Source organism: Dermochelys coriacea, chromosome 7 (assembly GCF_009764565.3).
Source record: "Dermochelys coriacea isolate rDerCor1 chromosome 7, rDerCor1.pri.v4, whole genome shotgun sequence".
In the NCBI taxonomy this organism is placed as follows: Eukaryota; Metazoa; Chordata; order Testudines; family Dermochelyidae; genus Dermochelys; species Dermochelys coriacea.
This window is the reverse complement of record NC_050074.1, coordinates 105084028-105108180: the sequence shown is the minus strand read 5'-3', so window position 1 is coordinate 105108180 and position 24153 is coordinate 105084028. Positions and strand designations below refer to the sequence as shown.

The 24153-nt window shown below is 38.9% G+C and overlaps 1 protein-coding gene across 14 annotated transcripts in view; it reads right to left on the bottom strand.

The window, feature by feature from the left end:
- Nucleotides 1-24153, bottom strand: part of CTBP2 (C-terminal binding protein 2) — a 305318-nt gene that overhangs the window by 207129 nt on the left and 74036 nt on the right. Inside the window, exons 2-3 of one of the 14 annotated variants that reach the window (XM_043519413.1) lie at nt 9305-9411; nt 4555-4639 (exon numbers count right to left, since the gene is read on the bottom strand). The exons of 8 other annotated variants lie outside the window; for them this stretch is intronic. The gene's annotated coding sequence lies outside the window, so the exon portion shown is untranslated. Of the gene's footprint in view, nt 1-4554; nt 4653-9304; nt 9412-22984; nt 23457-23615; nt 23771-24153 lie in introns of those variants that run through there. 5 more of the 14 variants (XM_043519409.1, XM_043519414.1, XM_038409442.2 and 2 more) reach the window with 5 other exon arrangements.

Here is a 24153-nt window from a genome sequence, read left to right as displayed (position 1 = left end):
ATTCAGCAGCACCTCAATATTTAGATTCCCAGCAGACACACAGTTTATCCTTTGTTGCTCATTTTGTTTTGGTTTGATTTGCAAGCAGAAGGAAGGGAAAAGTGTCAAGTTAGTTATTTTAAAACATACTATGTAACAAAAAAATCTGCAATGTATCTGATTATGCAGGCATTTCTCCTGCAGTAACATGATATGATTAATGTGAAGGACATAGGGATCAGGTTATTTTTCCCATGCAAAGCATGATTTTTTTATCTGTTTGTTTAAATTTCCAACTGAAACTTAAAGCCAACAAATCAGGGTGGCCTTCCCTTTTATTTCTCCTCCTCCTTCAGTTCTAGCCAATAGATTTATTTATTTATTTATTTACTTACTTACTGTATCTGAAAGGCCATAAATTGCACTGCTACGTAAGTCACAGAGAGAATTCCTTTAAACATATCCTGTAAGTAAAAATCCATAAATAACCTCCTGCAGCCTACAATAATCATCTACACAACAAATTTGTTTTCATTCCTGCTTTTAAACTAATCTTCCAGCTAACAAATCAAAACAAGTACCAAAACACAATTATTCCATTGTGATAATGATCTTCTAACACTTGGATTGTACCTATGCTTATTTGCTCCCACCAAACAGGCTTTTGATAAAGTTGTACGGATAAGTGCAGAGGATAATGGGGTGGTGGTGGTGGATACAGGGAATACAGGAAAACAGTGCAACTTGGGTCTGATTGTCCATTGCCCTGCACCTTTTGTATTCAATTACAATAGTGTAAGGTTGGTGTAAAATGCTGCCAGATCAGAATGTTAATGTAAATTACATTACAATCTTCAGGGCAATGGAGAATCAGGCCTCCTGTGAGTACATGATCCTAAAAGATGGCTACACTACCGCAAGAAATGCAACTTCAAAATGAAGTCAGGAATGAATCTGGTATTAATTGGATCAGAAGGCCAGGAAATGTTTTGCAAAAGACATTCATGCAGGACAGCTGTAGCCAACATAGGTTTTACCCTCTTTATGAATCTACTTCTTGTTTCCTGAAACTAACCCTCATTAATATCAAACACACTTCATCTGCTTGTCTTTCCTCCTTATAGCTCAAATGTTAATGGTGCATCATAATTCAGACAGCTGGTAATCTTCCACAAGACCACATTACACCAGCGCCAAATACAGGGGAAAAGTTCAGTGTTTATACTGAAAAACATGAACAACTGTCTTTAACTCAGATCTGGGATGAACAAGGTAAATGACATGGATAAATGAAACCAAACAAAGATATTGCCATGTCAGGTTGTATTATTTCATATCGTCTTGTAAAGGGGCAGAATACAACACAACAGAAGATGAACAGCGTCAATAAAAAGCTAGACGCAATGAGCTAAAAATAACACACACATAACTAAACTTGACTCAACTGCCAGCCTCCTGAATAAATCACAAAACTTGGAGAAAAAACTACAGTAATTAATTTACATATACAGTATGGTAATACATATGCTGTATCACAGAAAAGGAATCACATCAAAAGGCATGTATAAAAATCATAAAGGTGCAACATTCTTCGACCAAGAGTCCAAATGCTACATTGAAGTGACAGTTATGGCCCAATCCTGCAAGATACTAGTTAAATCTTGAAAAATATAACTGGTACTAAATATCTGATCTACTAGATATACTAGATCAGTGGTCCCCAATGCAGTGCCCGTGGGTGCCATGGCGCCTGCGGGGGCGTTTTTGTGCACCCGCAGGACACACCGGCGGCAACGGTTCTTGCCACTGCTGTTTTCCAGCAGCCGCACTCGGCGACAGCATTTTGGCAGTGGAGTGTCCAGCACCCACCACAGCTTTCTGTGATATTCACAAATATACACTAACATTTAAAGGGTTAACAGTTTAGGTTCTGATACAGCAAAGACAAACATGCTTAACTTTATGCACCGTGGGTAGTCCCATTGACACACTACTCACAGTGTATAAAGTTAAGCATGCCTTTGATGGATCAAGATCATAAGACCCAATTACTGGGTTCTTTCACTGGAATTACGCCTCAGAAATGCACCCACATCTCAAAAAGGAATAAAAAAAAAATAGAGTATTAGTTTGAATTCCTGTTCATTCCCACTTACTGCAGTGCTTCTAAATTTAAATCTCTATAGTTTAACAAAAAATCTCTTGGTGCTTTTTCTTTAAGTTTCTAATAAAACTGGACTGTTGGAAGAAAACTTGCCACAACAGACCACGCTATGGACTGGATAAGTAATAAAATCCCTAAAATAAGGGGGGTGGGATTATAATGAAAATGATGATGCATTCCTAACATAAGGGGCTCTGTAATTTCATTACATTGCTAAGCAGGTTTTTTCCTCTACTTCAAATACCTGGATGCCACTTGAAGAAATAAACACAAACTGCAACATACATATTATGTATAGGTACATAAAGGATGACAGAATAACATCTTTGAAATACAGTTAAATTCCAATCTATGATGGATCAATCCTGTTAGAGTTATTAGGTAACTGTTGCTACATGAGTGGCCAGAATCTTCTGAAGCTCATTCTAACTGATCCTACCTCCGAGTTTTTTCTGTATTTTTTTCCCTTTCAGTATGTTTTGCTTTACAGTATTTAAAACAAAAGTGACTTCTTCCCTGTTTGATGACACAGAAGCTGACTTTAACAGTGCATTGCTGGCTAGTGCTTATATTGCACTGGGAATCAAATGACATGGATTATTTCCCCAACTCTAACACAGACTTGATATGTGATCTTGGGCAGTTCACTGAACCTATTTATGCTTTGAGATCCTCGGGTGAAAAAGCTCTTGGAAGTGCTACTCATTCCCCAACACTGGCTGTTTACTGAGTTTATAAGAAAGGTAAGAAAAATCCATAGGAAAAATGCTAGTATAATAAACTTTAAGTAACAGTAATACTTACCATTGTTATCGCTCTACTTCTGATTTCCAAGATCTGCCCCTTATGCCCCAGCAAGTTAGCCACATTCTGACCAGATTTCAATGTTCTTTGATTAATCTCCACACAAGTTATTTTATCAGCTCACTTCTTGGCCCTTTGGCTAAGATCAACGTCTAATATTATATTCCCTATGATTTGAGAGGCCTTTCCCACTCTAACTATGATGATGTTACAGTGGTTATCATTAAAACCTCAACACTTGGTAAGAGTTACCATACACTGGGACACACAGACAGCTTCTGAAGGCCTCCACTAATCCTGTAACTTAGAAATAAGGAGAAGAGCCCCAAATTTCATTAAATAGAATATCTAAGTCTCTTTCTTACAAAAAAGAAAAGGAGTACTTGTGGCACCTTAGAGATTGGATGAAGTGAGCTGTAGCTCACGAAAGCTTATGCTCAAATAAATTTGTTAGTCTCTAAGGTGCCACAAGTACTCCTTTTCTTTTTTGCGAATACAGACTAACACGGCTGCTACTCTGAAACCTTTCTTACAAAGATACCCTTGAAAATTGGAACTGATTGGAAATTGGAACTAGGAAAATTGGAACTAGGGCTGAAATCTTGTCACTGATTTCAGTTACTCACAGTCCCCTCAGTCAACCAGGCTGGCTTTTGAGATCTGGGACAATTATAGCCAGAGGTCCTTTATTTTTAGGCAGTTTCCAGATGAGCTTACAACTGTAGGGGGCACTGCTGCCTAGGTTACTACAGTTGGCACCAGACTCCAACAAGATCCAGATCAGCTTGCTCACTGCAGCTGAGACATCTCCTTTGTTGAGCAGCCAGAGGCAGGCAGCTCAACTGCATGTAAGGCAGTATGGCCTGCCCTAGTGGGCTGATCAACTGACTCAGACAGTAGCACTGACACCTGCTGCCTCGGTAGCCTTTGTCAAGCCACATAAAGCAAGATTTACAAACCTGGGTATCTCAAGTCAGTATCTGCAGATTTATAATCCTGAATGCCTGCAACTTCCAATTTCTATTTAATTATAAAAATAGGATTGTGGGTGCAACTTATGATAGACAAACATCAGTTTATTTTCTTCTCTTTGGGAGGAATATGTATAGGAACCAGTAATACTTTTTCTAAAGGAAGTGAGGAGGGGGAAGCTGCTAGCTTAGTGCTTCACAGGCCTGGCCAAAAATGTTAAAGCCGGCCCTTGTGGTATCTGAGATAGCACAGCTTCCCCCTATTATTTAGAACAGGAAATTACTGTGGAAACTGTTCTTAAACTGTAAGCTCATCAGAGCAGGTGCCATATCTTCCTTTGTGTTTCCACAGTGCCTAGCACAATGGGACCCTGGTCCCAACTGGGATGCCAGGGAATACCACAATATAAATATTAAATAGTTAACACAACCGGAACCTGTAGGTATTATCTTTAGACTGAAGTGTCATCAATCAGAATATCACCATCCAATGGACTCCAAGATACAGTTTGTCTTATTTTCTCAGGTTTGCAATCAGATAGTGAATCTGCTCACCCTACATACACATTCAAGAGTCTCCTTCCTCAACCAACTAGTCAACAAAATAGGAGAAGATAAAAGACCAGCAAGACATACTTAACTAGCAGGTGTAACATGTGGAGTCAGATGCATTCATCTGCTTCTTTACTGAGGTTGCAGGGAGGAAGGGGAAGTCTCCCACCTAGTTGTGGAGACACAAAGAAATCCGATCGATGTCTCGGAAGCAACATGAGAACAATGCTTCAGTCATCAAGTCGGGTAGAAGATAGCAGAAAGAGGAAACACCTGTATGTATCTATGGGTAAGCTATTTCTGATGGCACTGAGCACTGGGATAGGATGTGTCCTGAGATAGGTAGGACTAACTAAGGGAGGACACAAATATCCCAGACATACAGCAGGACAGGAATATTCAGACTAAGCCTGTATCAAGGATGGAAAAAATCCTTAAATAAAGCTATAAATTTCAATCCTTTGCTACATTGGCAAATGATAATATATTCATAGCCATCTCTTGCAAAAACTGCTCTTCTTTATCAGACTTGCCCACAATCCAACACATATTCAGTGCACATCTTCAGGGCTGCCAGGGGCAGTATCACATTTGGAAGGACTCTGCTGACTGGAGCCACTGTTGAGCATCTCATTGTTTTAATGCAGAGTTTGGAACTGTTTGGATTATACATACATCTGTCCCTTTAACTTACACCTTGGAGGATAAAGCTGAGCATTGTGCAGCACACAAATGCAACATGGGAGTCTTCCATGCAGAGGGAAATCCTCCTCCCCCACAGTAAATTAAATAGGTTGCTAGCTGGCTATCAATACAAACTGAAGCCCCTGTCTGCAACGTACATACATACGTGTATGTGTGTGTGGCACTGCTTATCCATCTACAAAACATGCCACATACAAGCTGTCTGACTTATGCTAAGTTGGAAAAGAGGAAAGAGGATTGGGATGGAGAGTAGGGGAAAACAAAACAAACCCCCAGAACAGTTTAAAAGATTTCTTCCTGCTCACCCTTTTTATTTGCTATTTTCCAGTTTCTATGGGAATTGTCTTCTCCCCCACTCTACACGGTGCTCCTTATTGTCAATAAGGCAACATTTGGTGTACATCCAGGAGTTAATTCTGAATTTCCCTTTTAGGTATTCACCTACTCTTTTTCCGATTACTCGTTAACTCCCCAAGCCAGGTTATTCAATGGGAGGCAAAGGAGCTCAGGTGGGATAGGTAGGGAGATGAGACTGCTTGCATCTCTCAGTTCTATGTGTCACAAGGCTCCCCCAAGAAGTCATATTTTAAATACAAAGTGTTTAATACCCACCAATCTATTCCAAAAATGCCACAAGACACACACAGAATCTCATTATGCATGCTGTCAACAGTGTGTCACCTGAATAAAGTAAGTTTTTAAATTTTAACTGCATACACTAAATACTGTGATACATATATACTTTATTTGATTTACTGTTCTGCAATGCTTTTCTTCAATCTCTTGAAGGTAATCTTTCTCTAAAGCACAACTGCTTAATTGGCAAGTGTACAAAATGTAATTACATTGCGTACAAGTTACAATATTGCTTATGGGAATACCACTATTCACGCATTCTGCTTTATTTTGTGTTTAATCTCTATTAAGAGATCTGTATGAAAATAGATAGGTGCTCCTGATTTTATAAACACGGCATATCATTCAGCCATTTTCCTACTAGTCCAAGCCTAAATGCAATCCAAAAAAAAAAAAGAAAAAAAAATCTTGGATTAGTTCAATATAGCTAAGTTAATAACAAAAGTCTTATATTTTCCTCTAAAGAAAGTTCAGTACTAGGACATCAAAAAAGCTGAACCTCTCTGGGTTTATGTTTGTCATGTCCATTATATGAACAAAATGGTAAGAGGCAAGAGCATTGTACAAAGGAATATTTGGCTTTTAAGGATATGAAACCAAAACCCTCAAAACATTTCCCAAAAGGATCTTGGCCATCACATCTTTACTGTAAAAGAGGCATAAGAATGCAGTGCAGCTTTACAGAAATAGATGTCTAACGCCAACTCTGTGAATAGAACCTGATATACTGTAGTCAACAACAATCAATGAATGTGGCCTTTATCTTGTGAGCTCTCTTTTCTGAGCAGAGTATCAGATTAATAATACACATCTTTCTCTTAGCTGAGAGTCCTATCAGTAATTCAACCTGCAAGCTATTCTGCATTTGAGTATATTTGTCTTATGCCCCTTGATGACCTTCACTAGTCAGACCATCACAGTCCCGATTACAAATGTATCCAGTTATGCCATTTTGCACTAAGAATTATTAACACCGTAATAGGCCCATATACTGCAAACACTTAAGTGTGAGTAACTGTACGTATATGAGTAGACCTGTTTGCAGATGGGCCTTACTGTGTACTCTGGTTAAATATAACAACATTGGTATTATACATAAGTTCCTTAAAGGTTTATTTCGTTTGCATGAATCTTGAGATTAATGTTGTTTGTTTAAGCTAATGCATATAGAACCAAATGCCTAAAATGTCTTCAGTTCAAGATTTGTTTTACTATCGTGTTTTTTAATTCCACTGACAAGTTCATATTTTGCTCCAATCTCACTGTAAAGAAATGAAGTTGTGCAGTCTACAATATCTTGAACTACTTAAAAAGTTACAACGTACATCAGTATTTGTTATTGTTTATCCAATCACAGTTTGATCTGGTTTACTTCTTTCATTATGACACAGCTTTTAATATGTTCAGTTTTAGACTTAAAATGCAGTTCCTGTATATTCAACGGATGTCACGCAAAAAGCTTTAGTGCCTCAAAAGCTTTTGTGGAGTAAGTGAAATCCAGCGGCTGATTTTTTTTAAACTAAAAATAAATGTCTCTCTTGATAACACCAGCCTCACCCTTAACAGCTAATGCTCAGCCTCACAAAGTATAGATAAAAAAAAGGATGTAAATATTCTTAGAGTGCTCTTTCTACAGTATTTTGTGATGCACAATAAAGTATGATCTCAATACCATGTGGAGTCTTAGGAAGCTTAGAGTGCATACAAAAGGTTATGATCTCAAAACCCAACTTCTTACCCTGTCAGTTGGAAATGTGCCCAGACCTAAGTAACACTATTCAAAACCTCGCTTTATAAGACTTGAACCCTGGTTTTAAATTGCTCGTTTTTAATTGTTTTGTACTTGTTCTCTTTAAAATGCAACACACACTCTGTTTTTGTTGCATTGGTCACACTATCACAGTTTAATGAAATTTAAGAAAAAAGAAAAGGAGTACTTGTGGCACCTTAGAGACTAACAAATTTATTAGAGCATAAGCTATCGTGAGCTACAGCTCACTTCGAAGTGAGCTGTAGCTCCCGATAGCTTATGCTCTAATAAATTTGTTAGTCTCTAAGGTGCCACAAGTACTCCTTTTCTTTTTGCGAATACAGACTAACACGGCTGCTACTCTGAAACCTAATAAAATTTAAGATCCATTTTAGACCCCATTTCAGTCATTTGTACTTTTTTTCAAAAGTTGACCATGGATGCTGGGGGGGGGTCCCCCAATTATGATGGCAGCTAAAAAGTGTTTTAAAGTTTAAACAAGTTCATTCAGTTGTGTAAATGACTTGACAATCCAGTAAGAAAATTTTTTCCAGACATTTTCTGCACTTAAACTAAAGAAGGAAAGTTCATATTTGACACGTTGTCCCAAATATGGAATGTGACCTTTACTAATTTCTTGTCTGTTTGAGTCCACAGTGGTATTTACCAGGTACTGACACTGCAGATAATTCATCATTCTCATTGCTACAAGGGATTTTTGAGATCTTGAAGACTTAACAATTGAGCAAAGAGAAGAGTACAGAATTAAGACCTTGCAATCTCTACTAAAATTTATTATTCACTAATGAACGGATTCTGCAAACTTTTACCCTTGTGAAAAGGTCTTACCCTATGTGAGTAATCCTATTGAGGTAGACTGGAGATGCAAGTCTACAGCACCTGTGGAAACCTAGCAATTTTCATTTAAATGTCAATCTTTTATAGATGATAAAGTCAGAAGGGATCACTGTCATCACCAGGTCTGACCTCCTTAATAACACAGGCCTTAGGAGTTCCCTGAATACATTCCTGTTTGAACTAGAGCCCATCTTTTAGAAAAACAACCAATCCTGATTTAAAAATTGGCAATAATGGAGAATCAACCATAAACCTTAGTAAATTGTTTCAATAATTAACTACCCCGCACTGTTAAAAATGTGTGCCATACTGTGAGTCTGATTTTGTCTAGTTTCAGCTTCCAGCCACTGGATCATGTTATACCTTTTCTGTTACATTGAAAAGCCCTATATTATCAAATTTATTTTCTCCACATAAGTACTTACAGACTGTGACCAAGTAACCCCTTAACCTTCTCATTGTTAAAATAAACAGATTGAGCTCTTTAAGTATATCACTATAAGGCATGTTTTCTAATTCTTTAATCACTCTGATGGCTCTTCTCAGATCCTTCACCAATTTATCAACATCCTTCTTGAATTGTAGACACCAGAACTGTACACAGTATTCCAGCAGTGGTCACATCAGTGCCAAATACAGAGGAAATATAACCTCTCTACTCCAATTCAGTATTCTTATTTATACATCTAAGGAATACACTCAACCTTTTGGCCACAGTGTTGCACTGGGAGTTCATGTTTAGCGGATTTTCCATCCTCCACACCCCCACATATTTTTCTGTCTCTTAATCCCAGGATAGAGGCCCGCTGCATTCCTTATTCCTAGATGTATACATTTATAATCGGCCATACTGAAACACAAAATATTTGCTTGTGTCCAGCTTACCAAGCAATCCTGATCGTTCTGTATTAGCAGTCTGTTCTCTTCATTATTTACCATTCCCCCAATCTGTATGTCATCTGCAAACTTTCAGTGATGATTATGTTTTCTTCCTGGTCATGAATCAAAATGTTAAATAGTATAGGGCCAAGAACCAGTCCCAGCAGCACTCCACTAGAAACACCTGCTCAATTATGATGCTCTGTTTACAAACTACATTTTGAGATCTGTTAGCCAGTTTTTAATCCATTTAATATGTACCATGTTGATTTTATATCACTCTAGATTTTTAATAAAAATGTCATATAGTACCAAGTCAAATGGCTTACAGAAGTCTAAGTATACTACATCAACACTACTTTCCATAAATCCATGTTGATCGACATTAATAATATTACCTTTCTTTAATTTTTTTTATATATTGAGTTCTGTATCAGATGTCCCATTATTTTGCCCTGATCAGCATCAGGCTGACAGGCCTTTAATTGCCCAGATCATACCATTAACCCTTTTAAAATACTGGCACATTAGCTTTCTTCCAGTCCTCTGGAACTTCCCCACTGTTGAAGACTTACTGAAAATCAACATTAACAGTCCAACAGGTTCCTCAGCCAGCTCTTTTAAAACTCTCAGATGCAAGTTATCCAGACCTGCTGATTTTAAAAAGGTCTAACTTTAGTAACTGTTTAACATTCTCCCGAGTTATTGTTGAAATGGACATTATTTCATCATATGATATAAATGTATCATTTTTTTTCCCAAATACAGAACAGAAATATGTACTGACCACTTCTGCCTTTTCTGCATTATTCTTGACAATTTTACCACTTTAGTCAAGTAATAGACCAACCCAATGTTAGGATTCTTTTTGTACACGATACACTTAAAATACTCCTTATTGTCCTTAACTTTTCCAGCCATAGATTTGTCCTCATGTTCTTTGACTTCCCATATCAAATTTCTACAGTTCCTAGCTTCTAATTTATATTCATGACCATCTTGCCCTATTATGCACCTATGTTTGAAAATTTTGGCTGTACTGCCACAGATAGATACTTTTTAAAAAAAAAATGCATAAACAGCCTGAAAAACTCCAGAACAAAGGCTGGAATGGAAGTAAGCGAAGGGATGCATCATGGAAAAAGGAAGTTTTGAGAATAGTTTTCAAGAAAGAGATTGAAGCGTCATGGTGTACCAGGTCAAGCAGGATATTCTCAGAATAAGGGGCGGCATGAGGAAATTCACAGAACCAATTGTGGGAAGAGGTGACAATGGGCCTGTTCCTGTGAGGTGCTGTGGCCTCAATTCTCAATGAAATCAAAGTCAATGGGATATGAGGGATGCTCAGCAACTCGTAGGATAAAGTCTCTTTGTCATCACTTCCCACAAGTGGCTGGGTATAATACTCAGGGTCAGGTGGGTCAAAGGGCAGTCCAGATCAGTGGTCAGAGTTCACATAAGAGGTTTGATAGCCAGGAGATCCAATCCAAGGAGAATGTACACCGAGGTTGCTGGCAGGGTCAAGTGAGGCAACAAGGCAGGGCCCAAGTAGCAACTAACAGGCAGTGGCTTGTTGCTCAGAAAAGGCCAGAAAGGAAGCAAAAAGTTTATATATTGTCACCAGACAATCAGATTCAACATCATGTGGCCAATCAGGAAACAGGTTGCAGAACCCCGGAAGCTGGCCCACCCACATCTGTGAATTCCGCAGTAACTGGATGCATTGGTGTGGCGCGATGGCCAAGGCTGCTTCCCAAGAGTCCAGTGGAGCTGAGTATGAGGCCAGGGTTTGACATCAGGATTCTCACACTCTGGATTTCCTCATGCTGCCCCCATCTGGGAGTATCCTGCTGTACCATGAGGTTTCACTCTCTTTCTTCAAAATTCCTTTTTCCTATGTAGCCTTCCATCACTCACTCAACCCCATGCAATTTTATCTGCTTGATACCTTGCCAAGTAACCAAGTACTGACTCCCTGGGCTTGTCCAGTATCTCTGCATTATTCTATAGGAGACTTATTAAGTTTGATTCCAGCTTCTTATACATGGTGCTCCTAGGATTCCATAGAAAGAGCAAAGTCACCTGCAGCCAGACCATCAAGGGCTATGACTGCATCAGATTTCATACTCTAAGCAAAGTCATGCCGCTGTTTAGATTAGATGGGACACCTCTTCAAAACAAAAAAAGTCTGAGAAGATACATTGTGAGTTGTTTCTTGTGGATCAGCCTACAACTGTAATTCCACCTCCTATGGAGACTCTTCCAAATGCCGGATTATACTTCATCCTTCCATCACCAAAAACTTTTTCATCTCTTTATTTTTCATATTTTTGCTTTTCAAATAATGCACAAGAAACCATGTGGAAATAAACTGTGCATCAAAACAGAAGCGTCAATGTACAAAAGTTAAGAAATTCAGAAAGCGCTCCGGTATATATAGTAACCTCTAAACCGTATCCTTGCATGCATATGTTACAGTACTGTCATTTGTTGCACAGAATGAAAGGTATGGAAAAAAAAGACAAAAATACTACCTCTGTGCTTCTAATGTTAGAAAAAGAGTTTCTCTTCTTTTCTATGACATTATATTACATACCTTTTAGTTTGCCATAGTCCTCTGTTTGTGATCTTATAAAACTGTTGTACTATGGCTATATCTACACTACAAGCTAGGGGTGAGATTCCCAGCTTGCATAGACATACTTGTGCTAGCTCTCATCTGAGCTAACACACTAAAAACAGTAGTGTAGCCATGGCAGCACGGAGAGTGGCAGCTGTGGCACCATGAGAGTAGCCCCAAGTACAAACCCATCTAAACCTTGTGGGCACATACTCAAGGCTGCTAGCACATGCCACCCCTGCTGTCGCTGCTACACGACTATTTTTAGTGTGCTAGCTCAGATGAGAGCTATCACAAGTATGTCTACAAGAGCTGGGAATGACACCCCCAACTCATAGTGTAGACATAGCCTAAATGAGCTAACAGTAGTATGGCACATTGGGGGCAAATAATACGGTGATGTATAACAGGATTTCACTTATTTCTGTAATCTTAGCATTACACATATTTTGTATTCCTGCATTTCATGTATGTTGCGAGATCATGTAATGAAAGACCCTACTATAATATACACTAAAAAAGGAAGGAGAAAATCCATGGTTAATGAGGATACCCTAACACCTAACACTTTCTGACTCTCAGGTATGTAAACTCTCACCCATAGTGCTGCATTTTAACACTTCTGAACACATAATACAGCATGTACTAGTAGCATCGGCTAAAATGTACAGCAAACATACACAAGTTACAGAAGCTTCAGGTATTCTGCAAGAGCATGGAAACCAGATGAAACACTTTTACATGAGACTGAATTTAATCTTGGGGCCGATTAGTCTAACTTTAGTTTAGATCTGTCGACTTTTCAATACAACTTCCTATATTTAGGCTAAAATATTTGCTCATGTTTCAGACGGGGTAAATGGCCTGGGATCAAAGTACCAATTGGTATCTGATTCTCTCCATATGCCAATCCCACCAAAAAGTTTTTACATCATAAAAGTGCAAAAATCTATTTTTTATTATCCCTTGTAAAGGTCTCTTGTATTCAGTGTTGCACATGTTTAAAGAGAAATTTACATTTTTCCACCAACTAACACAAATAAAGAATACACACACAAATAAAACTAAAAGGTAAACTGATAAAAACCAAGGAACTGACAAAGAGGGAAACCTGTTGTTAACCTACCCTATTTGCACTCGGTATTACAGCACATATGCTATGTAAAAAAATCACCCACTGTTCAGAGACCTCTGCAATAACTAAGCACAGCAGGGTGGGGTTAGAGATAGAATTTCAGCCATAATTCTGATGCTCCTGCCTTTTGCCAGTTTAGGCCATATTCTTAAGGCTATGTTAAAAACAGTCTCTATGTGCTGGAACTTGTCTGATTTTTCATAATTACACGGGCTTATTCCCCCCCCCTACCCCCCCACAAATCTTGCCTGAACAGCAGGGCAGGTAAAGTCTCTGCTCAATATCCAGAACAAAGTTCCTCTGAAATACAAAATTAGGCACTGGTAGGGCTGTGCAGTTTAGCAGACAGATTTCAAATATGAGCCCTGGGACTTCCCCTTTCTAGGCCATACAAAGGGAAGCATAAAAGACTTAACACCAGCTGAACACTTTACAACAGCAATGCATAATTACAGTCAGCCAGAGTTCAGTTCTACAGCACTTGGGATCCTAGACAGGGGGCTTGCCAAAACAATTCCCTAGAAAGTGCCTCTTTCCCCCTGCAACTGGTTGGGAGGGGGAAGGCAGAGACAGAGCATCCCAGAAAAGCAATAGGAGACAGCAAGGAATCCTACTGTCCCCCTCCTAGCTGATGGGAAAGAGGGAAGGGATCTACCCCATTCCTGCTGACTAAGGGAAGATGACTATCGCCCAGGCTTTGTCACTCATGGGAGGACACAGCACCGTAAGCCCTTTCTTCCTCACCCTGGTAGACGAAAGCTCCATTTCTAGCTGATGGGTGAAGTGTGGGTATTCTATACTCCCATCTACCATTCTGGTTGTTAATAGGGATGGGGTTCTCTCCTTTGCCCTCTCTTTGAAGTTGGTTGTGAGGGTGGGGGAGAAAAAGTCACTGTTTACAGCTCCTTCCTTGTCCTGCCGATAATGGGCATCTCTTTCCATGGCCCCAACCTCTTATTCGCCATTGGCTCTTTCCTCCCCCACAAAACCCTGCTGCCTCTTTATATAGAAAACAAAAAAGCAGCTTGTAAATGTAGACATGGCCTAAGTAAACCCAGGTAGGCTAATTTTAGAGTCTCCTGTGGCTTTGTGCAGACTTGCTTACCACAGAAGAGAGCTGTATTTTCAGAACTGAATCAGGGCCTAAAAATATACTGGACAGCATTCATTTAATAGTAGTTATTTTTAGTAACAACGAATCATTCTACATTATTCCCAATCTCATTAAAGCACTTGGCTTCTCATAAACATTATGTCTCCACTGCACACATTCTCTAACCACACTGTGCTTCAGGGGTCTAGTTAAGTAATAATTGGTATGCTTTGTCGCAAATAAATAGCAATCGATTGTTTGACAACATTACACAAGTTTACACATGCTAGAGTGACTGCGGAGTTCTGTATTGGAAAAATCACATCTCTGGGATTATTCTAATGTCTATTTGTTTTAAATCTCTAACAGTCACCTCTGGAGCGTTTCACACTTTTGTCCAAATGAGACAATGTCCTTTGTGAAAAAGGACATTCAGAGAGAGGGGTGAAGCTAGGAGCCTCCAATCTTGCAAGTGACGCAGCAGAGACAGACCCCTGTGCCCACACAGAACCCAAATGAGGCTCTACTGAAGCACAAGGCTCAAACTGTGTATGATCTTTGTCACAGCCACCACCCTAATTCTGTGTTTTGAGAGTCAAGGAAGATTCATTTCAAACAAATAAACCTAAAAACTTACTTAATTATTAAAATCTATTATTGACTTTTGTAGATTTTTTTTAATTGAATTTACATTTCAATCCCCAAACAGCATTTATTTCTGACAAACGTTTACTTTCACTCTTTCTGAAGATCAGGTATCTTAAAAGGTTGGTCAATCGGAACGAAACAAAACATTTTAAAAGGTGGTTTTGTAAGACTCAAAATTAATACAAGTTTCCCCACATACATGTCTTCCAAGTATACAATTTCACAATTCATTAAACACTGTCCAACCTATGTCCCAGTGTCCTGCTCTCACCAGCACACCAAACAGAAAGGGCTCCATGCAAAGCAGGAGAGGGGTATATTGTTCTGTGCAGCACATAATGGAATGTAAAACAAGTATACTTACAGCAACACACGGGGCTCAAGACTGTGTGGCTCAGTGAAGCAAAGTTTCCATTGATGTCAAGGGCCATAAATAATCCTTTGGGAACTGAGCCTACCTAGGTGCTACTGTATAGGGCCCAGTTGAGATCAGCGCCCCATAATGCTATGCCTGAATGAAGACACAGTGTATGTCTACACTAGAGTTTTTTTTACCTCAAATTAGTAACTCAAGGTACTTAACAAATTTGTAAAGGTTAGTCTGGATACTCCCCACACATCTGTCCCCAAGTAACCCACAAATGTTCATATGCTGGAACAAATATGTGGGGAGGGTCCAGATACTTCACAAAACCAGGGTGGATTTGATTTAAATCAAATTGATTTAAATCACTAGTCAGAAAGACTCGATTTAATCATGAATTTCTACATAAAAGGGCATTCTTGTAGGTTGTTATTAACCTCAATACATATTTTTTACAACTCAGATAGATGTAGGTTTCATTTTTAGAAGGTACACACTATACATTTTTAAAGTGATTTATTTTGAAAACTTTTCAGATTAGTTTTACAGCTATATCAGAAAATGAATGACTGCTTGGTTATTTCATTTACCAAAGGTAATTGAAGCAGATATTTATGAAGTCATTGAGAGGTGAACTATCTCCAATTCAATGGGTCAATCATTAATATTTGGAGGATTTTCTTGCCATGCTGTATTAGGAGGAGATCATCATCAGACAGATATTTAAATTGTTTTATTTAACTATTTCTCACCTCTATATATTATTTATTTATTTAAAACATATTTGCTGTTAACAAGCATGTTATCTCTGGAGACACAAATCCACAGTTTGAGAACTGCAAAACTAAGCATCTCTGATGGTATCTTCTAGACTGAGCACTGAGTCCCATTGGGCAGATAGAAAGATTAACCTAAAATAATCTATACAGAAGCCCCTGGAACCCCATAAAATTGAGTCCCTAATCCATGAACTATTGGAACTCATTTACAAACCTTACATGAATATATTGTCTCAAACTATAGAATTTGAATTTATAATCCCTATTCCCTGATGAGATATTTTTAGCTATAATATAGCTTAATTAAAACTACCTTTAGATAGGTTTTTTCCTCAAAAAACGTTTTAGCAAAAAAATCCTATTTAAATTAAAAAAATCCGATTTTATTTTTTAATCATTGATTTTTATCCACCCTGTCACAAACTTTTACAAATGTGTTAAGTACCTCTAATTATTTAGCAGTCACTAAACTTAAAGTAAAAATCTTTACTTTGAACCAGCCCATGAGACAGACAGACAGATAATCTAAACAACCAGTGACTCGAACAAGGTTACAGAGCAAATAAATAGCAACATTGGGATTAGAATCCAGGTCTCCTGACTCCCACGCTCTTTTCAAAAGACCATATTGCTATCACAGGAGATACTCAGTACACATACAATTTCTGTTCTTTTATTAGTTCAGAACTGAAAGGAGTTTTACAGGTAAATTTTTGCAGCTTATTGCAGCTATTAAAGATGCTCTCTTGTGCTGAAAAAAAATACTTCTCTTCTTTGTTATCAATTTTTTAATGCAAATTGTTACATTAAGGGGAATGAGAGAAGCAACTAGTACACCACTAATAGATATCCTCTGGGTCACCACAGCTTTGCTACTGGGGAGAAACCATCGGTTATGCAGCTAACAGTGGTTTTTCTGTTCATGTGATATACAGTTGCTGTATGTGCAACTGTCATGTTACCAGCTGAGATGGGCCCAAACCAAAACTGCATATCTAACCATTGTTAACCTTTTGAAAAGTTAGTATCTATGTGCAAATTCTCTATCAGGTCAGCTTAGTCACATGGTGATATTTCTTCCTCAAAAGTGTTCTAATTTTAAATTATTTTTTTTAATTAATTTTTGAAAATAATCCTGTGGAAAAGTCAGAAAACAAAAACCCAGGCATGTACAAAACACAACAGAGCACAAATGATGTCAAATTTGCCATCAACGCTTCTCCCCACCCCTTGATTTCTTTCAACCAGCTCTATTTGTAAGAAGACCCTTACCAGATCAAGTTACCCAACCAAAATCAGCCCCATAATTTGTAATGTGAAGGGAGAAGTATATAGCGAAGTTCACCCAGCAGTACGAACACAATTGTTGCAAGCAGGGCATTAAATGTAGCACAGAGAGAGTTAAATTTACACCCAACCTCCACCTTCAAGGCAGAGAGGGGGCTGAACACAATGGAACTAATATTGTTCAATGTATGTTTGGCGGAGGCCACATAAGGATGCAAACCTCCTGCGTACCATGGAGTTGTAATCAGCAACAGCTGGTCATCTGTTCAACTGGAGGCGGGGGGGAAAACAGAAGCAGAACCACTGAATGTGCAAGTACACAGACCCAAAATGCACAAAAGACGTATCTGAAGCACTCCTACAGAGGGCTCCATGGCTTGGGAGAATAGAAAAGGATTACTTCCCATCACCCACACATCACCCACAAAACGGGAAACACAGCGCATAGCCCAGTTGCTCAGGTAGTGTGCTGAGAAAGGGATGTGGTCTATACACAACACTTACCACTTACACAACAATGTATACTTTTCAAGCATTGCACAACCATGAACTAATGAGATTTAAAAAGGTGCTGATGGTCTCCTGAAAAAGTTGTAACAAATTCTAGTTCAGAACATTTACTTATCTGCAGCTTTATGCTGTCTACATTTACTCCCCCTTCTTTAATAAAAAAGATGAAAACAGGATTTCGTTTGAGTTTGTCTTTCCCTGCTGTTTATTCTCATAAATCATAATCTTCTGTCTGCAACATCACCATCATTTACTGATAAACTACCTGACATCACACACTCAGGATTATGACTTCGGGGTGGGGGTGGGGCAAAAAAAGCAACAGATGTTTAGTCCTGGGTAAACAGAGCCTGTTCGCAAGCAAACAGTCCATAGTATAATGAATGTGGGTAGAAAACACAGAAAAGACTATATCATTATGTATACAAGCAGGACTGGTCTTAACTAGAATGGTTGCCTGTGTGAAATGAGTTTGTGTTCTTGGTCCAACTCCCAGGGGACGGGTATCAACATCATAAAAACCACCATCACAACTGACATAAAATTTGCCAATGTTTGACCTGATCTTGCTGTCCTTACACACCCAAAACTACAACTGAGTTCCAGGGGAATTTTTGTCTGGCCCCTTTCTGGCAGTCTCATCAGAAATGCCAAGACATGAATAGCATGGAGACCACACTACTTTTTCACACTGAAAGATATTCTCATCTTGGTGGGGCTGAAGCACACTGGTGATGCAAACTTCCTCACCTTGCTCAATGTCAATAAACAGAGGATTCAGCCTTCAAGGCCTGAATTCAGTAACTTTCATTTCATACAGGATATTTCACTTTTATCTTTACTTTTCTTTTTTTTCAGCCTTCCCCTTAAAACCCATCTTATCTGTTTTTACTTCCTCTCTCTACTGCTGGAAGAATACCACTGATTGCAATGGAAATACTTGTCTCTTATTCCTTTTTCTGTTTGCTTCACATTCGTTTAGAACTTCATATGCATGAAAGTGACAAAGTGTGCTTCTGAATCAGAATTTAAAGGGCCAGGTAACATCGTACAAATACCTGTCAACAAAATTATAATTCCTAGGGTGAAATCCTGTCCCACTGAAGTCAGTGGCAAATTGCCCATTGACTTCACTGGAACCGGGATTTCACCACATTCCCTACAGATAGACTGAAGAGGGATTAAACTGCCCCTTGTTTTTCTGCTATGCTCATTCCACGCTAACAATAGCCCTCCTCTCTCCCTACTGCACATTCCGTATGCATATGTGAATCTTCATGTCACTTCTCCTTTCAGAGCCTAAAAACGAAATGCCCTTAGTGGAATAGTAATTTACATAAAAAAGTTAAATGACAGGTATGTATTTATACAGAATGTACAGATGGGACAAAAAGGTTGAAGGGCCTGATCCTTCTATTAAAAATCCATGGGGAGTGTTGACTTCAATGGCCCTAAATTAAAAGCGTTATCACTGAAAAGCCACTGATCACATCTGCTTAGTCTTCATTAAATAAGGAACTAAAGACACACTGAACCCTTCAGAATACTATTCTGAAACTGTGATGAATAATCGAATGCTGTCTTATAAATGACGCTGTGAATATATTAGAAAAGAGCTTTCACCCAGTTCTTTCATATATTCCATTAAAATTAGCATCAAAGATCTAGGGAAAGACCTATTTTGTAAAGATCATCATTACTTAATATATTCCACAATTATTTAACTTAGTTCAGATATAGTATAATTTAAGGAATCCTGAACAAATATAAAATGCAAGACCTAGCAGACTGTTACAATTTTTCACAACAGCATCACACTTCAGTATTTTAACATGCCTATAGCAAAGTTTTCAGTAGTGTAAGTTTATAGGAGCACAATTTCACTACTTTGGCACAAGTCAAGTTATTTCTAACTTTCATGGCTAGTACAAGCCATCCAAAAAATGTACTGTATTTTGTTAATAAAATTAACTTACCCTTTCCAATGGGTCAAGCAACTCCTGATTCAATTACTTTAAAAAAAACTGTATTGTACACATTCTTACAGAAATATTAGCTGAACTGCAGAAGTGTTATTTCAACTGTATCCAGTCTGGCAGACAAATTTCCTTCACCAGCCACAGACTTAATGAATGTGTATTTGTAGCCAGTGTTTAGGACACAGCACATTTAGGTTGATGTTTTTACTGATACAAAGATTATTAACACTGGGACCCAGGCCATGGTCAAATACATTATGGTGACAACTTCTCTATACTTAAATGACAGTGTTAAAAATAAAAGTTACTGCCAGAATTCTACCATTACTGTAAATTCCTTTAAAATTTTTCCATTTAGGAAAAGCATAAGTGCAAAGGGTACAACTTTGCCTTCAAAACTGATTCATGATAGGAATGCACTGTTAGCAAATAGCATTCTGGTGCTAGATCTCTGCAGGATGTCATTCTGTGTCAGGGATCCTATTTGACTGAACCTCATGGATTCTAAACAGCATATGCCATAAAGAAAACCAGCTTTAAAAGCCTGGTGATTTGATTGTAAGACATGAATTCATCATTTAAAAGAAAAAAAAATGGCATTATTTTTACATTATAGAGTTTCACAAGAACAACATTTTCTGTGCTGACAAACTACTTCAAGGTCAACATTAAAATGTTTTTAAACGTGACTGCATTCTTTTCAGAACATGTACATTTTACCTCCCTCACCAGATAAACCATATTGGATTCCATGTTAGAAATTATTTTTAAAAATCAGAAAGCAAATAAAGATGTAGCCACTGACGATACAAGAAAGTGAAGACACTTAATCATATAATGATTTGTACTAATTAACGTGTATTTGTAAAACCATGAAAGCAAACCCCTACATCTTACTAATGACAAACAAGTGTTTTACAAAAGCCTTCAAAACTAAGAGTTCCTGTCTAAAAATATTGCCCGGCATTAATAATACAAGTTTTTCCACAGACTATATCAATTATTAGTAAGATGTCAAATATTACCACTTATAGCCATTTTATGCCACCCTTCTGATAAAAAGTTTAGTAATAAAACATATAAGACCTTATTTAAGATGAAAAGGCTATCTGCACAAATCACTTCACTTTGGCAACTCTATGAAGTTTGAAGACAAATCAGCTTTGTGGTACTAAAAGATTACAAACACATACAAATCACTAAAAATAATTTTTACTACAGTACGAGTAGTGAAATGCCTGTGTTACAACAATCACTTGTATAATCATAAATGCCTCATAGTATTCTGAACAGAGTCTCATTACAGGAGTGCGTCTTCAGTTTTGCTTGTTGAAGCAACCTTTAAAGAACGGTGAAGCAGGCATCGCCCTTACCCAGTGAAGAAAAGACTAACAAAAATATTCTGTCACTAGACAACTTGTCTGCCATTTACTTTATTCACTAAGCTTGCACAAACTAAAAAGTACAGATATTTTTCTGCAAATCTGCAATAACTGCACTTTTATGCCAATTGATAAACTGCCTCCCCTATGGAAATAACTGGTCACAGAGGCTAATAAGCACTGGACATCTTTAATTCTATTTATTTCACTAATATCACCAAAAATATATGATCAACATATATAAAATATCCCTCAATGCACTACAGAACCGTACATGTTTGTTTATTTTGTTCGGTTATGTTATATTTGATCATGTGTGAACAATTAAAGTGGTCTAATTAGGGCTAAATGTATTCATTGGTTGCATGCAACTTCACAGGCAACTCTAAGTATATTTGAAAGAAGAAATTACTTGTCTTGTTTTATTTTGAAATCTTCATCTCCTTACACTTTCTTCCTTGTGTAATAAAAAGGACAGCATCACAGTCTCAGGCAAAATGTAATACATTAAGCCACATCCAGGATTTACCTTAGGGGTGCAATCTTGTTGAAAGACAAAAGACTACTCTTTATTTCAGTTCCATGTCTAGTTAGTTTTTGTTAAAAGAACAAGCTCTTTCAAGCTCAAGTATACAGAGTAACTAGCTTTAATCAGCACACATTTACACACCGCTGCTCTGTAAAGGCTGAGACACAGTTTTGTTTTAAAGCACAATATAAAATTGCATCCGATGAAGTGAGCTGTAGCTCACGAAAGCTTATGCTCTAATAAATTTGTTAGTCTCTAAGGTGCCACAAGTACTCCTTTTCTCTTTGCAAATATAAAATTGTTAAAGCTCCATGTATATAAGCAGGAACCCTAAGCAACAGGAAAAAAACTAAAATGATATTTTACTGTCCAAAGATTATGGAAACTACATGAAAAAAAGATTTGTTTTCTCCTAGGACTATAACAGTTGTAGTGAGTACACACAAGAAAAACAAAACACAAGTAGATCTTGTATGGAACATAATTCAAATAATGTATGAACCTTAGCATATAGTGGGACAGAAAGCATCTTCTATTGTACAAAACAGTGCAAAAGAACACACAAACTTTGTTGCTGTACTACAAACAAGTTAAATGCAATAATTTTGCTTCCTTCTAAAAGGTATATGTCCAAGGAGGATGATTAATATTATATATAAACACAGAAACCCCTAATGTGTAGGAAGGAACTGCTACAGTGACTGATCTGCATTTTAATTCTTCAGTGGATTATTTATCAAAAAGGTGAAACCCTTTTCCAGCACATTCAGGCATCTCAATCTGGAAAACTGTATCTAATTTTAATTTCAACAGCACCAAAAGATGGTTACTGAGGCTGCTGAGAAAAGCCAGGGGTATTAAATACCAAACAATCAAGATCGCGTCTAAATGACACACATAGCAGACTGTGAGGCACAAACTGCAGGCACGCCGAAATGCTGAAAGCGGAGCACTGTTAACTACGTGCCAGTTATTGAGTAAGAAACCTTATTCTGTTTACAACCCCACTCAGCACAGTAGGGTAGGCTCTACGGTACCCTAGACTGCAGGCGCACCAGCTTTCCAATCGCTTTAGCGATCCATGTGGGGTAAGAAGTGTTGCATTACGTTGCAATGTTACCAGGAAATTAATCAGGTCGCTTCCTCGGAAAGGAGTTTTTCAATCCACCCTCCAGAACGAAGGCGATTGAACGTGTCACTATCGTATTTACAAGCCCTAGGCTTTCCCCTTCAAACTCGACTGATTCCAAAGTGCCTGTGCCAATGAACCGGATTTCCCTCCAGTTGCTCATGCCCCCTCCCCCGCCCCCCAACTCTGAAAATATTTGTTTTATAAAAAGAACAGGAGTACTTGTGGCACCTTAGAGACTAAATTCAGTGCCTTGCTTTTATAAGGTCCACCAAACGCGTCCACGTTGCAAAGGCTCCAGCAAGCCCCCAAATCAATACGTTCCTCTCCGGACGGATTATGCATAAAGGAGCCGCGACGCGCCACGCCCACCACGACCCAACTCTGCCATTGTTAGCATCACGACTGTTTGCACCAGGCAAACTTTCCAATTGCGGCTTCAAGTGCACCGAAAAGTGCACGAGGAAAGGAGACTTGAAGTGCAGGCTCCAGCGTGTGGGCAAAAGGAGGAAGTCCCAGGCCAGGCGGTATTAAAGGCTGAGTGAGAAACGCCCCCCCGCCGCCCTTGTTTTGGTCGAGACTTTGGCAGCCCTGCAAACCGTGGGTAACCCTGCTAATCTGCTGGCAGATGTTGTCCATCATACTCAGCACTAAGTAAACAATGCAGAGCCCAGCGAAACAAAAGATTTCCACTTCACCTCCTTTAACATCTTTCACTTACTCTCTGGCTGCACCGGGGGAGCTTCTCGGAAAGGGGAGATTTGAAGAGGACGAGAGCAGCAATTTAAAGATTTGTCATTTTCCCTTCCCCTCCGCCCCCGAACAACAACAACAACAACAACAAAAAATATATATGCGCTACCTCTGCTGGCTTGAACTCGCTCGCCGGCTTGAGCCACTGGCCCATATTTGTCCCTGCGTGCCCCGAAGTCTGCATCACATATACATGCATGATCAATCGCAGGGGCATTATGCACACGCAGCGATGTTTCAAGCCAAGACAATAATCAGCACAATAACACACCGAACGCGCGCGCACACACCCCTGGCACAGGGAAATATCCCCCCCCCCCCGCCGGTTCTAATTGGATCTGGTAGTTTTGCATCCTCCAGCAACTAGAACTGCAAACATCCCCGCCCCCCGTAAATTTGTCAATAGATATGTATAGCAGGGGCTCTCTCCAGGCGGATTAAAGCCGGGTGGGGGGGGGGGCTGGAATGACCAAAGATGTCCTCAGATTTCAGGCTTCCCTTGTCCTTCCCCCCCCCCCCCCGCTCTGTGTGGCGCAGTGAAGCGAAAACACATGGGCACCACCACGGGCACAAACATTAAGACTGCAGGTAGGGCGAGAGCGCACAGCAACCCAGCCCTTCATTGCAAATATCCTGCCCCCCCCCCC